The sequence below is a fragment of the Haematobia irritans genome, chromosome 4, assembly GCF_050003625.1.
Source record: "Haematobia irritans isolate KBUSLIRL chromosome 4, ASM5000362v1, whole genome shotgun sequence".
Classification (NCBI taxonomy): Eukaryota; Metazoa; Arthropoda; class Insecta; order Diptera; family Muscidae; genus Haematobia; species Haematobia irritans.
Genome location: NC_134400.1, coordinates 63,785,186 through 63,802,883, shown reverse-complemented (window position 1 = coordinate 63,802,883; position 17,698 = coordinate 63,785,186). Strand labels below are relative to the sequence as shown.

General features: G+C 34.2%; 1 long non-coding RNA gene across 1 annotated transcript; it reads right to left on the bottom strand.

Moving 5' to 3' along the window:
• Positions 1–15,378: 15,378 nt before the first annotated feature.
• Positions 15,379–15,970, bottom strand: LOC142237150 (uncharacterized). The gene is made up of 2 exons (XR_012722369.1): positions 15,637–15,970; positions 15,379–15,574 (listed from the first exon to the last, which is right to left on the bottom strand). It is a non-coding gene; the product is annotated as an uncharacterized LOC142237150 (long non-coding RNA).
• Between the last annotated feature and the right edge of the window lie 1,728 nt (positions 15,971–17,698).

Below are 17,698 nucleotides of genomic sequence, written 5' to 3'. Positions count from 1 at the left end.
CAATCATATCAATCAACAACAACCCTGAAATACCGAAACCGAATCAACAATCAAGCACGAATCGTCAACAACAAAACCGATTTATCAACCGAACAGTCAACGACAACGAATCGTGATCGACCATCACGAACCATCAAAAAACCGAATAGTCAACGACGCCGAATCATCTACGACAATCCCGACTTACCAAGGCCGAAGCATCGTCCACGAACGCTGATTCAATAGATCGCTAACGACAACCGAACAGATCGTTAACAACAAACCCGAAACACCGAACGGTGGCCGATAACGTCTAACCACCTAAACGAATCGACAACGATAAAACCCAAATCAACGAACCTAGCTCGTCTTCACGGTGGTCAAATCAACAGTGAGCCTCAGCAACGAATATCCACGACAACCTTGAATTCTAAGCTTATAAAACGAATTACTATTGTACGTATATACGATAAAACAACCATCAATAAAACCTGTACTGTTCAACCTATTAAGGCATATATCATGTGTTTTAATTTTAAGGTTTGTGGGTCCTTAAAGGTAATCCTGGACAACTACTGGTCTATCTCAGCCTACGACAAAACCACGTTATAAGGCATAATCGATACTGCTGCATGTTTATGGGACCGCTAACACATTTACCGATGATTTAGTCATCGCCGACAATTCGTATCGATTGGACACTCTGTAAGATTCTTTACAAATACAGACATTCCGTCCGGAAAAATTTATAGTCTGTAGGACGCATCCTAGTAAACACAGGATGAGCGTTTTTCAAATGCAACAACTTTTCAGTACCCAATAAACACAGGATGAGCGTTTTTCAAATGCAACAACTTTTCAGTTTGAGGGTAAATATAATTTTCAACATAAATTCAACTTGACTTGAAATAGCTCATCTTCAATACATCTTCAAATTGTTTGCGAATTACTTCCAATTTGCCAAAATGTTGACGATATCTTTGAAAAGGTGTTGAAGATAATATGAGAAAACTTTGACAAAACACTACCCTAAAATGCAACGAAAAAACAATGTGGTTTTCAATACTTATTTGTGCAACGATTTGGAGTCACTACCTTCTTGTAAGTCGATAGTCCGGCTCGTTTTTGGCTCGATGCACGGTTGTAGACGATACACCCAGCTTATTTGCGGCATCTCGGAGAGAGAGGTTAGGGTTTCGCTTGAAACTACCGGCAACTCTCTTTATAGTCTCAGCGGCTTCCGATTTTCGATTTCCCCCCGATCCAGACTCCAGATTCCAATTCATACAGGCCAATATTTCTGCTTCCAGTAATTGGCAAGCTCATTTATTGTCTCATGAAATATAGTACTGGCCCATCAATTTGGATTCTGGAAAAAGCACTCGACTATCGAGTTCATAGAGTTACCGATAATATTGAAAAGGTCTTCGAGAAAAAACAAATCTGCTCGGCTGTCCAAGAAAGTTCCAAAGGCTTTCATAGAGTATGGCATGATAGTCTCCTCCTATAGCTCAATAGCTTACTTCCAAAGAATTATTGCGAGATTCTTAGCTCATACCTGAGTAGTTGATTTTATAGAGTATGTCATGATAACATAGTGAATTCACTAAACTAAAACCACAGTTGTACAGGGCAGTATAGGGGATTTTGAAAGTGATTTTATTGAAATCCTCTACGAGCCAGCTGAAATTTGCCTATTGCAAATCTACTGAGATCTAGGATGATTTCGGCCAAAATCCCCGTTTACGAAGATTTCGTGTCTAGTGCGAACGTAGTATAACTATAAATTCGTAGGGAAATTAAACTGAAATATTTGTACAATAGTTACCAGTCTTTCCAAATGCACTTGCGACATTTGTTCAAGCCTTTCCTTTTGCCAGTGTTGGTGGAAATACAGTGAAACCACCAACGCATCTTATATTTTACATTTATTTATATTTTTTAATTTTATTTAAGTTACAAATTAATCTATTTTTGTTATTTTCCAATTCTTTTAATTCATAAAAAAGTACATTTACATTTCTTCAATATTTCATTAACATACAGATTAGTATATAAAGGGTGATTTGTTAAGAGCTTGATAACTTTTTTTTTAAAAAAAACGCATAAAATTTGCAAAATCTCATCGGTTCTTTATTTGAAACGTTAGATTGGTCCATGACATTTACTTTTTGAAGATAATTTCATTTAAATGTTGACCGCGGCTGCGTCTTAGGTGGTCCATTCGGAAAGTCCAATTTTGGGCAACTTTTTCGAGCATTTCGGCCGGAATAGCCCGAATTTCTTCGGAAATGTTGTCTTCCAAAGCTGGAATAGTTGCTGGCTTATTTCTGTAGTCTTTAGACTTGACGTAGCCCCACAAAAAATAGTCTAAGGGCGTCAAATCGCATGATCTTGGTGGCCAACTTACCGGTCCATTTCTTGAGATGAATTGTTCTCCGAAGTTTTCCCTCAAAATGGCCATAGAATCGCGAGCTGTGTGGCATGTAGCGCCATCTTGTTGAAACCACATGTCAACCAAGTTCAGTTCTTCCATTTTTGGCAACAAAAAGTTTGTTAGCATCGAACGATAGCGATCGCCATTCACCGTAACGTTGCGTCCAACAGCATCTTTGAAAAAATACGGTCCAATGATTCCACCAGCGTACAAACCACACCAAACAGTGCATTTTTCGGGATGCATGGGCAGTTCTTGAACGGCTTCTGGTTGCTCTTCACTCCAAATGCGGCAATTTTGCTTATTTACGTAGCCATTCAACCAGAAATGAGCCTCATCGCTGAACAAAATTTGTCGATAAAAAAGCGGATTTTCTGCCAACTTTTCTAGGGCCCATTCACTGAAAATTCGACGTTGTGGCAGATCGTAAGTCTATTCAGGATGAAATGTCAAAGCATACTGAGCATCTTTCTCTTTGACACCATGTCTGAAATCCCACGTGATCTGTCAAATACTAATGCATGAAAATCCTAACCTCAAAAGAATCACCCTTTATATCCAACTTGAATTACATATTAACACACCTATTAATATATTTATATATATGTAAACTTTGAATGACATATTAACATTCTGATCAATATATATAAGTTAACGCTAAATATGTTCACTACTATAAAAAAAATATAAATTTCTTTGCATTAATAAATGCAAACTCCGCAATACAAGTTCAGTGACACATTACGAGGCCACTAACTTAAATATGAAATTCGAAACCTTTTTTGTTTGCATTTTTCTTTTTCACCTTTTTTCCGTTCTGGAACTAAAATTGCAGCAAGTGTCATTAACCCGCGTAGAATTCGCCAAAAAATGCAAACGCATCAATTGATACATTTTTTCGGTTTTTCTTTTTATTTGAATACATGGTCTGATTTAATAGAAAGTAGCAAGTAAGCATTTTATTATTAAAACTAATGGCCAGTTTCTCATCCTCCGATTAATTTTAACAGGAGGATAGACCTCCGGTTAGTAAAATTTTTGTATGGGATCAGCTGTCTTATCGACACGATAAATAATAACAAGACATTGAGAAAGTGGCCCTAAGTCTTAGTTCTAAGTAACGTACAAAGAAACATTGCACTTCATTTTTATTCACCCAATAAAGAAGTAGTCCGGCGCTCGACGCGTCGTCAACTAAAGTAAAAAGTTTTTTATTTTTGGTTGGGAAGTTGAAAGAGTCCAGGCGACTCTAAGAAATTATTTTTTTCTACTCAAGGACCCAACCATCATAACTGGCGCCCGAGCGAATTCTAAAAAAAGTGTAATATCGTGAGATAACATTACCGCGAAGTGGGTAAATAAAAAAAGTCACTATCGGTATGAACAAGTCTATAAAAAATTATCGTGAAAAACTAGTGCAAAGAAACGAGGCCCCCGAGTATTTTGAGAAAGGGATGCATTGAGTGCAAGCCACTTTACCCGCGGTAAAGGACTAAATAAAACAGTCACTATCGGTATGAACAAATCTATAAAAAATTATCGTGAAAAACTAGTGCAAAGAAACGAGTATTTTGAGAAAGGGATGCATTGAGTGCAAGCAACTTTGCCCGCGGTAAAGGACTAAATAAGACAAAGCAAAACAGAAGTAAAACACAAGTTACAAAAATATTAAGAGACAGTTGAAAAGGCTCAAGTTCGCCTCAAATCAAGTGCAGCAATATAGTGAAGAAAGAAAAAACTAAAAGCAACAGCCCACAATAGAAAAGAAACAGCAAAAGGAACACCAACCGGAATAGAAGAAGACAATTACCACTGCCGAAGAGGATAACCCATGCAAACCGAGACGATGAAATCGACATCTTTTACATTAATGTAAGTCTTATAACGTTTTTAAATTTTTAATGAAAAATAAGAATATTGAACACTATTAAAAAAATTGTAATTATCAAATTGTCATATTAAACACAAATTTAAAATCAAATCCATTTTTGTATTGAAAATTGAACTTATATTTTAAACGAAAAAAATTTAAGAAATTCAAGAGTGAACAATTATAACTGTAAAATATCGAGTTATTTTTAACATTAAAAACCAATGAAATTAAAGATAAAATAATCTAATGTATTAAACATTATTTTCGTTCAAAAAACAAGAAAATTGACAAATTAGTAAGCACATAGTGCTGTAGAAAGTTTATTTTCTGGTGAAATTGAAAGAAAACAGAAACGTATTGAATATTATTTTCGATATAAAGACAAGTAAATTAACAAATTAGTAAGCACATACATACATTACTGGCAAAATAGAAGGAAAATAAAAGAAACGCATTAAATTTTATTTTCACTTTTTAAACAAGAATATTAACAAACACATAGTACTGTAAAAAGTTTATTTTTTGGTGAAACTGAAACAAAAAAAAAAAGTTCAAAATGTCAAACCACAATAATGTATTACGGCCACCTGTTCTTTATGTACCCCCAACTAACAATGACCCAAACCCTAATCCTAGTACCTTGTCTAATACTGAACGGAATTTTGATTTGACGGAACTTCGGACAGTCATTTTAGAAGTAATAAATACTCAAATGCCTAGAATGTTGCAGACGTCTTTAGGTTCGAACACGATACACGCTAATGCTGTGGATCAAACTATCGACGAACAACATCGAGGTAACTTAGGCGAATTGGACAAGATCCCAGACGTTGTCAAATGTCTTAGGGAGTTTTCGGGAAAAGCAGGAGAGTTTAACTCCTCGAAAAAAAGTGTAGAGAGAATATTAAGGATCTACGAAAATTGTAAGGGAACACCTAAATATTACGGTATACTTAATACCATTAGGAACAAGATAGACTGGACAGCAATTTCTAAATGTTTGACCCTATACTACGCGGACAAGAGGGACGTATCGACACTCGAGTACCAGATGACAGGACTAATACAAGGAAACTCGACAGTACAGGAGTTTTACCAAGCCGTGTACTCGCATCTTTCACTGATCCTAAATAAGTTAGGCGGTTTAGATGTCGGAAGCGAAGCGCTCAATTTACTAACGCAAACATATCGAGGTAAGGCGCTCGACACATCCATAAGAAGCCTTAATGGCGATCTCCCAAGATTGTTAGGCATGAGAGAACCGGCCGACTTGCCGCAAGCTCTGCATCTATGCCTTAAATTGGAAAATCAAAAATCTCGTACGAACCACGCTCAAAATTTCAATAGCCAACCTACAAGGAATAACTTTCAATACCCAAAACCTCCTTTGCCCCGAGGAAACAACGCTTATAGAAACAGACAACCATTTTATCCAGATCTAGCCTACATTCCACGCCAACAAAATCCGTTTACCGTAAAAGCGAACAATAACGGAAGCAACCAAATTCTTAATAATCAGCACAGACAACCACCCCCGCGTCCATCCGCACCAAACCCGCCAGAGCCAATGGATGTTGATAGGAGTATCCGTTCTCAACAAGTTAACTATGCTAATAGGCCAACGCAACATCAGTTCTTAGGTAAAAGACCAATGAATCCACCCTCTCAACGGAATGTTCAACCTCTTAAGGTCCAACGCAACTTTCACATTGGAACCGATGATAGCTCCTACTATAGATGATGAGAAAGAGGATTACTATCAGACGGCACAAGAATACTATGAAATGACCCAAGAAGAAGAAATCTACAATTTAGATGAAAAATTTGACGATATTCATTTTTTAGAATGACGAGCTCTTCGCTCCCATATTTTGAATGTCTAACGAAGAGCGGCGAAATACCCAAAATCTTATTGATACCGGCTCAAGCAAAAATTATATCCAACCAAATCTTGTAAAAAAAGTAATTCCCAATAAGTTTCCATTCAGGAAAAGTTCAAATAGATTCACATACGTATATTAATCTTTTTGGCCAAAGTGATAATCTTAAATTTTTCTTAATGCCCACTCTTAAATCATGGATAAATGTCATTTCTTCAAGGAAGAGGTAGAATTTCTGGGATTTGTAGTATCACAGGCAGATATTAAGACCAACCCCAAAGAAAGTCGAGGCTATAACAAATTTTCCACAACCCCGAACTCTGAAAGAGCTTCGATCCTTCTTAGGTTTATCCGGCTATTATCGCCGCTTCATAAGAGACTATGCTAAATTAGCGAAACCTCTCACGTCGCTTCTCAGAGGAGAAGAAGTTCAATGTATCTAAAAGACAGTCTTCGAAAGTCATTGTTGACTTAAACGAAGAGGCAATAGAAGCCTTTAACAAAATAAAGAACTCCTTGGTATCAGAAGATTTATTGCTATCCTACCCAAACTATGAAGAATGTTTTGAGCTAACTACTGATGCGTCAGAGTTCGCTCTTGGTGCAGTCCTCTCGCAAAAGGATAAACCAATCACTTTCATTTCAAGAACACTAAGCAAGGCTGAAGAACATTACGCAGCGAATGAGAAAGAAATGCTTGCCATCATTTGGGCACTAAATTCGCTTCGAAATTCTCTATATGGCGCAGCGAAAGTCAAAATTTGTACCGACCATCAGCCTCTAACCTATGCTCTAAGCAACAAAAACAACAATAAGATGAAACGATGGAAGGCTATACTAGAAGAATATGATTATGAATTATTCTATAAGCCAGGGAAAAGTAATGTGGTAGCTGACGCCCTTTCAAGAGTACCAGCACAATCACCAATTAATTCAATGTCTGAAATGACACACAGCGATCACAGTTCTTCTCACTCATTTATAGCGTAGAAACTCCTATAAATGTTTTTAAAAATCAAATAATTTTCGACTCCGCGTTGCCATCCCAATATAAATTTGAAATAGTTTTTCCGACCGTACATAGACACCTAATTGCAAAAGTAGAGTATATCCCAAATCTTAACCCTTCAGTAATAAATGGTATTAAGGCTCCTGAAGCACTGATGGGAAAAATCCAGGAAATTTACCCGGACCACTTCTCAAAATATCGAATAAGGTTCACAAACCTCCAAGTGGAAGATGTGAAAAACGAACAACAACAGGAAGAAATAATCATTAGCACACATAGAAGAGCTCACAGAAATGGAAAGGAAAATAATGCACAAATTCTTGAAAATTTTTATTTTTCCCGTATGAACCACAAGATTAATGGCATAGTGAAGCAATGCACAGTTTGTAAGGAAAATAAGTACGATAGGCACCCGCCAAACCCCGTACTTAAAGAAACTCCAATTCCTACATACCCCGCAGAAATCCTCCATATTGATATTTATAGAACGGAAAATCACCTTGTCTTTACAGCATTGGATAAATTTTCGAAATACGCCCAATGCAAGCTCATTAAATCAAGGGCTATTGAAGACGTTAGAGAACCTATAAGAAAACTAATTTTCTTATATGGTGTGCCAAAAAATAGTAGTATTCGATAATGAACCATCCTTTAATTCAGAAACAATAACATTTATGCTACAGGATACGCTAGGGATAAAAATATATAAAGCCCCACCCTACACAAGTACTGTAAACGGCCAGTTAGAACGCTTCCATTCTACATTGACAGAAATTATGCGCTGCTTGAAACGTCAACGCACAAATTACACATTTCGTCAACTCCTAGACAGGGCGACTTATGAATACAACTATACCATTCACAGTACGACAGGACAGAGACGACTTGAAGTGTTTCTCGGACGACGAGTTAGCACAAACCCCGAAACGTACGAAAAAGCTCGACAGGATAACATACAAAGACTAAGAGACAAACAGGCGATCGATCTTAAAAATCATAATAAAAATCGAGAACCAATAAGACAATACGAGCCAGGAAACACAATTTATGTTAGAAACAATAAGCGTTTAGGAACGAAATTGTCACCAACATTTAGAAAAGAAGTCGTTAAGGAAAATCATTCCACAACAATTATTACTGAGTCAGGAAGAGTTGTCCACAAAAGTAATATAAAAAGTTAAGTTTACCTCCCTTCCTCATTTTATCTCTCTCATTTTATAGAATACTCTTGACCCTCCATTCATCTTTCGCCAGCGACCTACAAGTGTTTAATCACACACTATCGCATCTCGTGGCAATTAATGACGGACAAGGAAGAGTCCAGAACGGTACTTTCAAGATAATACACATAGTGGAATTAGACCGATACTGGAATTTGACAGATAACATACTGACAGAAATTGAAACCACCATCCCCAATTCCAATCCCTTTTACCCACTCCTAATCCATGAATTATCCCAGGTTCGTGATTTTTTGAACTTTTAACACCACAGATCAGACTATAAATAAGAGAGCTATTAATATACTTGGAACTGCATGGAAATACATCGCATGATCCCCCGATCACGACGATTATGAATTAATAACAAATACGCAAAATGAATCATTAAAAAATATTAATCAACAAGTCTTGATAAATGAAATATTTACGGAAAGATTAAGAAATTTAACAGACATTACGAATAAAATAAATAATTCTATAAAAAAGAACAATCAGTTAATTAACGAAGCTGACATCAGCTTACACATTAAGTTAAGATTTGTCAAAGAGGAACTAAGTAATATAAGGTATGCCATAGAATGGGCAAAACAAAATGTAATAAATTCGGTCCTCTTAAGTAAAGAAGAAATTAAAGAAACATTGAACAAATTAGTTGAAGACAAATTTTCATGTAATTTTGAAACCCGTAAAAATGGCAAAATTGTAAATGTTAAATATAAAGAAATGATGAAGAATAATAATGAAATATACGAAATCTTAAATGCATGCCTTAAAATAAATGACGTAAAGATTTGTAAATTGAACCAACTAGTTAATATATCCAAAGATAATTGCATCCCGCCGCTCCTTAGTGGTAGAAATTCATCATGCACGATGTCCCAAGGATATCATATACCAAACGTAGAAATTATATCTCCCGGTGTGATATTACTTAACGACTTTAATGCACTCATAGAAAAAAGTCTGCTAAAAACAGCAGTCGATGTCTGCTGTTATATTTTTGTACTTCAGGGCCTAATGAACAACAATTTATAAATTTTTTTGGTTATAAATTTTTCCCCAAAGCATATTTAAGAATCAAGAGTAGTTTTTGGTATGTTTTTGCACTGTAATATACTTACAAGCTCCTAAATACGATCAGCAAACATTTTGTATGCTGTTATATCTCAATTCGATAAATATTCAGATTTTTGGTCAAATACTATAGATATTGTTTTAATTATGTTAGAATAGCTCCTAAGTTGACATATTTATTTGTTTTAGCCAAAATAAAACAGATTTTAGTGTAATCGAGCTTAAAAAATAGCAGGAAATGGTTGCTATTTCAGCAAACAGTGATTGCTGTCCCTTTTTCAGCAGACTTTCTGCTGTTTTAGCAGACTTTTCTGCTGTCCCTATTAACAAATTTCTTTGGGTGTGGAACAATTAACAATGAAACTATTAGTGGAACATATTTGATCAAATTCCACAACGTAACTGTTAAAATAAATAACAAACTTTACAGAAATTTGGAAGCTCCCCATATGGAAGTTTCTCCACCATCAATTCAACAAATCCCAATTGAAAACGAATTCGTAAATCTCTTATCTTTGGAAATGTAGAACTACGTTCATATTAATAACACTAAGAAAATACACAAAATTAAATCAGACTTTGTCACTACAAAATACATAAATTTTTCAATTTTCATTCTTTTGTTTCTACTTTTGGCATTAATAAACCGTTTCTCCAAGAAACAAGAAAAAATAGTTTTTCAAACATTAACTCCAAACTCAAAGGCAATTCAGCAAATTGTCCAACCTAACTTCCAATATTTAAGGCCACAGAAAGTCGATGACCTACCTTATTTTTAACGATTGGGGACAATCGTTTTTAAAGGGGGAGGAGTTAACGCTAAATATGTTCACTACTATAACAAATATAAATTTCTTTGCATTAATAAATGCAAACTCCGTAGTACAAGTTCAGTGACACATTACGAGGCCACTAACTTAAATATGAAATTCGAAACCTTTTTTGTTTACATTTTTCTTTTTCACCTTTTTTCCGTTCTGAAACTAAAATTGCAGCAAGTGTCATTAACCCGCGTAGAATTCGCCAATAAATGCAAACGCATCAATTGATACATTTTTTCGGTTTTTCTTTTTATTTGAATACATGGTCTGATTTAATAGAAAGTAGCAAGTAAGCATTTTAATATTAAAACTAAGTCTTATTTCTAAGTAACGTACAAAGAAACATTGCACTTCATTTTTAAAGGGTGATACGGTCCAAATTTGGTCAATATAAACTTGACTGAACACCCCTCATTTTGAAGGTGTGTGTGTAGAATGTTGCTCCTATTTTGATTTTGGAATTCACTCTTCAGTTGTCAAAATGCCGTCCAAGCAAGAAGAGCAGCGTATCAAAATTTTGCTCGCGCATCGCGAAAATCCGAGCTACTCGCACGCAAAGCTGGCAAAATCGATAAAAGTTGCCAAATCAACCGTTACAAATGTAATTAAAGTGTTTGGGGAACGGGTGTCGACAGCCAGGAAGTCTGGATCGGGGGAAATCGAAAACGAGCCGGACTATCGACTTACAAGAAGGTAGTGACTCCAAATCGCGATGATAAACAAAATACGATGGCAAAGCGCGATCCCGGAGGCTGTACACGACGATGCTGACGAAGTTTGACTGCGTGGTAATGGACGACGAAACCTACGTCAAAGCCGACTACAAGCAGCTTCCGGGACAGGAGTTTTATACGGCAAAAGGAAGGGGAAAGGTAGCAGATATTTTCAAGCACATAAAACTGTCAAAGTTCGCAAAGAAATATCTGGTTTGGCAAGCCATCTGTACCTGTGGCTTGAAAAGCAGCATTTTCATAGCTTCCGGGACTGTCAACCAAGAAATTTACGTGAAAGAGTGTTTGAATAAACGTCTGCTGCATTTCCTGAAGAAACACGGTTGTACCGTACTGTTTTGGCCGGATTTGGCATCTTGCCATTACGGTAAAAAGGCCATGGAGTGGTACGCCGCCAACAACGTGCAGGTGGTTCCCAAGGACAAGAACCCTCCCAACACGCCAGAGCTCCGCCCAATTGAGAAATACTGGGCTATTGTCAAGCGGAACCTAAAGAAGACAAAAAAAACTGCTAAGGACGAGCAGCAGTTCAAGGCAAACTGGCTTTCTGCGGCGAAGAAGGTGGACAAGGTGGCTGTACAAAATCTGATGGCAGGTGTCAAACGTGAGGGCCGGCTATTCGGATTTGGAAAAGCGAAAGCCTAACTGAATATTTTTCCTGAATTTTATACTAATTGAACTTGAATAAGAAATTTAATTTGATTTTTTAAATAAACGACTTCACCGATTTACACGCGTTTTCCCTTGAACAAATTTTGACCGTATCACCCTTTATTCACCCAATAAAGAAGTAGTCCGGCGCTAGACGCGTCGTCAACTAAAGTAAAAAGTTTTTTTTTTTATTTTTGGTTGGGAAGTTGAAAGAGTCCAGGCGACTCTAAGAAATTATTTTTTTTTACTCAAGGACCCAACCATCATAACTTATATACATATGTTTGCTGGAACAAATGCAATTGTTTTGTTTTAAAGCTACAATGTTTGCTCAGTTGTTGCCAGGTTCGATCAAACGGTTTGATCGAACATTGTTGCTCTCAGTGCATTCATGCATACGAACAATGTTTGCATGCATTGAATGGACTTGTGCTTAAATTGTTGTTGCTTTTTGGATTAATGTTTCAATATTTTTTTTATATTTCAATATTTTTTATAGCGGTTCGTAGAGTTTTGACTCAATTTAAATTATTGCAACATGGTTTCATCCAATATTGTTTGCTTCAATTCGATCTCTCTATTTTTGGCAGTGGACGAGACAACAACCAGCAGTGCTAAGTAGCTATAAAAGTAACAATTTCTGTTCTTTTCATTTCAGCAAATTTGTTCTTGAACATATGTATATACCTACATGAATAAAACAAATTTGTGACCAAAATTCATTGAATTTTGATGAAACTTTTTCTTTTCTGAGCATTGGGAATTGAAGTTTTTTTTGTATCGGTTTTAATTTCTAAAACGAAATTCTTAGACACTGACACTGGTATTTTTGAATGTTATTTATTAGTGCCTCCTCAAACATTTTGAAAATTTTTAATTTCTCAAAAACCCAAAAAGTTGAAATATTTTAAACTGTTTTTGATGCTTCGGCGCCAAGCTTACATTTATTGTGTTCAGTCTCATATAGTTACATGTGTTTCATCTTTTTTCAAAGCAAAGAATGAAGCGAAGCGCCGTGTTCACTGTGTGTCGGCCTTAACTATATTCAGTATTTATTACTTACATTAAGTTAATTGTTCATACACTTGTACCTGCACATTCGCTTTATTTAATAAAATTTAGTATAAGAATCCAGTCACTGTGATATTTACAACCCATTCCTGTAGGAAATCGAGGTGACTTTTAGTTAATAAATTGTTAGTCATAACTGAGTCACAGGTCACAGGTGAGTTAGCTCTTAACTGATTAGTTTATGGTGAGCTCTTTGTGGATAATAAAATATTTTGTTTTATTATTTTTGATTCATTTTATTTTGAATTAATTAAAAAATAATAACAATTCAGATTTTTTAAAATTATTTTACAATAAATAAAATATAACGTAAGTAAAAATTCGGATAATATTAGTTGTGTTCATCTTGTCTTGAGTTTGAGTGTTGTGTTAATTTTCTCGTTTAACTCAGAGAGAGTTGTACCTACTTTTGTAATGACACACACTGAATGGAAGTGGCATTCGTCAGGGCAAGTCCAAAAGGCTTAAGTGTATTTCCCAATATCTTCGCCCTCAAACAGCCATTTAACACTTTTATTCGAAGTTTCCATTTATTCCTTCACTGACGATGGGTTCTAGTGGAAATAAGGAAAGTTTAATTATTAAATTACGTTTGAATTATGCTTTTCTATGCTACTTACCGCTAACCGTGACAAAAAATTACAAAAGTTCTCTGAAAATAAAAGCTAAATTGAAACAAATATAAAAAGCCAAATCCAAATTGACAGTTATAGAAGTCAATACATATTTTTTGTTTGTTTATTTGAATTGTTTCCATGACTTTACTTCACTTAAATATGCATCAGCTTAGAGTGAGTAAAAAGGTTACTCCTTGCTGATCGAGAAAAAGTGAGTTTGGGAAAAATTCAACTGACTCAAGACTGCATAAATAATGAGTTAGCTTAAAGTCGCCTCAAATTAGTTAGTAAAAAGTTAGTTTGATTTTGAGTGAGTTCGAGACATTCCTACAGGGATATTGTTCAATGAAGTATACACACATATACACACATCTCAAAACAGTTTTTCTGCCTTAAGGCCGGTATGCACCTCCAGCGAAATTTTCGGTAGCAAAAATTTATTTAAGTCTACAACAAAAAAAAGGGCTGTGTACACAAATTTTAAACCAGCTAATCGCTCTTAAAAATTGTTAATATATGTTCCAAATATTCCTCAAATAAATTGTTTATTATTTACAGACCTTTTAAAACTTTTACGCACACAATGATTGTAATAAATTAAATGTTTGCTGCCAAAATATACTTTTGACAACCCTGTTATTTTCATTAGAGGTGCGTACCAGCTTACGAAATTGAACGCTACCGAAAATTTCGTTAGCATAAATAGCAATGCATTTCTTATGGGAATGAAATTTTTAGCTAGAGGTGCATACCGGCCTTTAGCAGAATCTCGTTTTGTTATTCCTTTTGTTATGTAGTTTTAAGTGTTCTGTTTTTATATTATATTTATCGACAGACTTCTTATGCTCTGTCCGCAATTCGTAAAGGCCGCGAGCAAGCCTTGGTCTACTTCATATTATGGCATCTGGTAATGAAACAAATGTCAATACAAGCATGTAGCATATTCATAATCAGCAAGACGACAATAGTTCTAACCCAATAAACACAAACGTTTGAAAAATGCTAAATTTCAACAATTTTTCAAATATTTTTTCAAAGGATTAGGGTAATTTTCAAGTTGAGAAATTGTTGAGAAAATCGCGTTCTCAACAAAAAACAGCCATTACCCTCAACAATGAAATTCAACACATTAGCAATAATATCTCAAGTGTTGTTCTCAAATTGAAATGCATCGCTACTCAATAATTTGTGAAACAATTTTCGATGCGAGTCAAATTCAAAATTAACATCGTTGCAAATACTTTTCAACCTAAATTTGTATGAATGATATCCCCACTTCAAATTGAAAGTCAAAGCCAAAATTCTACGAATTTTTTATAATTTATTCATTTTCATCAAAATAAAATATATAATAATACACTACATTACATAGTACACTACAATACCAATTGATAAATAATAATCTTATTAAACATATCAACAAATAAGAACAAAAAAACAAACAACAAAACTTTAAATATCTTAAACATTATTAGTAAACACTTTTGCATTGATAATTCGTTTTCTTTCCTTTTGGTGTCATAAAAGAGCATTAAAATTTATTAACATGCGGGCAATTTAAAATTAGGAACGTACTGGACCGCGTGTTAGAATTGCTTTCCAGCAGAAAGAATTCACAAAATATCCATTTTAAACTGATAATACACCCAGAAAAAAGTGACCCCTTCTTTAAGTTAAAATGAACTCATTGTGAAGAAAGTTGAACTTCGTATAGCGCCAAAGACATTTTTATTTGTTTGAACGATGTGATTTTCGTAGAAATTAGGTATAATGCATTCCATATATTAGTTAACATTTTCCTATATTTATGTACCACTATACTACAGAATGAAAAAATTTAACTGATTTGAATTCATATATGGAATGATTTTATTGAAATTTTTTCATTTATTTGGACAAATCTTACACATTTGTGGTAAAACTTTTACTTCATAATTAGAACTGCTTACCTTCGTTTTTAAATACAATTTTATTTATTTATATGAGCAATTTTATCTTCAATAAAAGACATGTTTTATTAATACATTGAATATATTTATTAAGAATCAACAGCATCGAATCTCCTTGAAATATTAGTTTAGTATTCCGCTGTTTCCAATTTCCATGTGATATTATCAACTGTAAAACGCACTTTTTCTTCTTCTTTTTCTTTTCACTTTTAATAAGTTGCTGCCTAACGATTTTGTCCTCCTTTTACAATTTCAATACCTACAAATATAAAAAATCATAAACCATTTTTGTTACAAAAGGTTAGCGTCACTGAATATTACCTGATAATTGAAGATTCCAAAATGAAGACAAATGAAAGGGTTGTTATTCTGCTGGTGTTTTCTTTCTTTATATACCATCACGAACATTGATAGATTTATTTTCAAAAAACGAAAATTTTTCTCACTAATTTAAAATAATAAATATTTTATATATTTTATTTGTTATTTATTATATTATTTTACAATATTATTTTTTAACAATCTTTCCGTATACCACAACAACGCGATTCCAACTAAAAAAACAACCCACGCGCAAACATATCGATTACACCCACGCGCAAACACATCGATTGCGATGACAGGTATCGATTACAGGTAGACAATAGAAATATAGGAAAATTTCCTATATTCTAACAAGTGTGTTTCCTTAAGTTTTGATTGGTTTGCATACTTCTTAGTACGAATGAACTAAAATATTTTTCTATGCCAAGTGTTGTTCGTATGTATGAAAAACTTTCTATTATAAAGGAAGTCGCAATTATCATTTTATAAGAAATTTTACTAATTTTGAGGAAACTTGGTTTTAGTTCGGGTTTTGTTTATTTTTACGAATGCTTTGTTATCGGTGAATAAAATTTTCTTGTTCAGTAGTAAATTCTTATACCCAGCGAAGAAAATAGTATGAGTAAAATTCCATGCCTTATTCTAGTTAATGAACTATTCCTAACTGCTTACAGTATAGGATATTTTTACTGAAAGGAGTAAATTTTATTATTTCTCACAAAATTTTACCTTAATGGAAATAAAATGGATAAACTATATTGATGAAAAATTTTTCCTTTAGTTTCGAAGGCACTTTTTTCTGGGTGTAGCATATGAATTAAACTGACGATGTGATGCACATTTTCATCCAGAAGTTGTTGATTTCAACAATTTGTTGTTTTTAACAATTTTAATTGGTTGCACTTGTAATGTTTCTGGAAACTTTTTCTTGTCCATAAGCCACTCATTTTTCATTGGTCAGCTTCTTAATGTTTGCAAGAATGTAGCATCCAAAGATTTTAGTTTTCTGCAAAGAGATTTAAATTTAGTGAATTCTCTAAAGCGTTGATTTAATTTTTCATATTGACGTACCAATTATTATAAACTATTTGAAGCAGTTCCAGTTAATTGTCTACTATTTTTTCATCGGTCAGCTTTTTAATGTTTTCAAGAACGTAGAATCCATAATTTTAGTTTTCTGCAAAGATATATACATTTAGTGACTTCCTTAAAGTTTTATTTCATTTTTTATTTTCACTTACCTATTTTTATAAACTATTTGGTTATTTGTTGACGAAATCTTTGCAAATGTGTTGAAGATAATATGAGAAAACTTTAACAAAACACTACCCTAAAATGCAACGAAAAAACCATGTGGTTTTTAATACTTCTTTGTGCAACGAAGTTCGTGGTCAATTGGAAGAAATAAAAAAATTGGAAAATTTTAGACAAATAACTGAATTTGCTCCAAATGGTTTATAATAAAAGGTAAGTGAAAATAAAAAATGAAATAAAATTTGTAGGAAGTCGGTTGTATGGTTAATCCATGGCTGAACAAGAAGGTTAAATCATAGGCCCATATGATTACAATTTTTTTATTTCGACAAAATGTTAAGATGACAAAATCATATGTTTATGGTGATTGCAGCTCTCCAAATGACACTGCATAGCAAATGCATCTCAAACAAACTCACGCATTCATAGCTGGAGAATTGTTTAAAGATGACTTGAGTATCTTGATAACATATTCCAGACCCAAAATACCACGCACATCAGTTTTTAAACTGCATCATAAACTGTTTATGTTAATAGATGGCAAAGATCCATTTGACTGACTTCAATTCTTAACTTTGGTGGGTATTATAGTCTTATTTGTCTCATATCGGCGTTCCTCGGATGAATTATGCACTTCACAATCACTCATAGGTGACGCAATTAAATTTGAACCTTTATTTTTCTCTGGATTTTAATTATTTTTTCAGGACAATTGAGAGAATAAATAATTGCCACTTTTACCAATGCCATACGATTCTTTTACCAGCTGATTTTGACTTCTTAAAATTGTAAACAACATATTGAA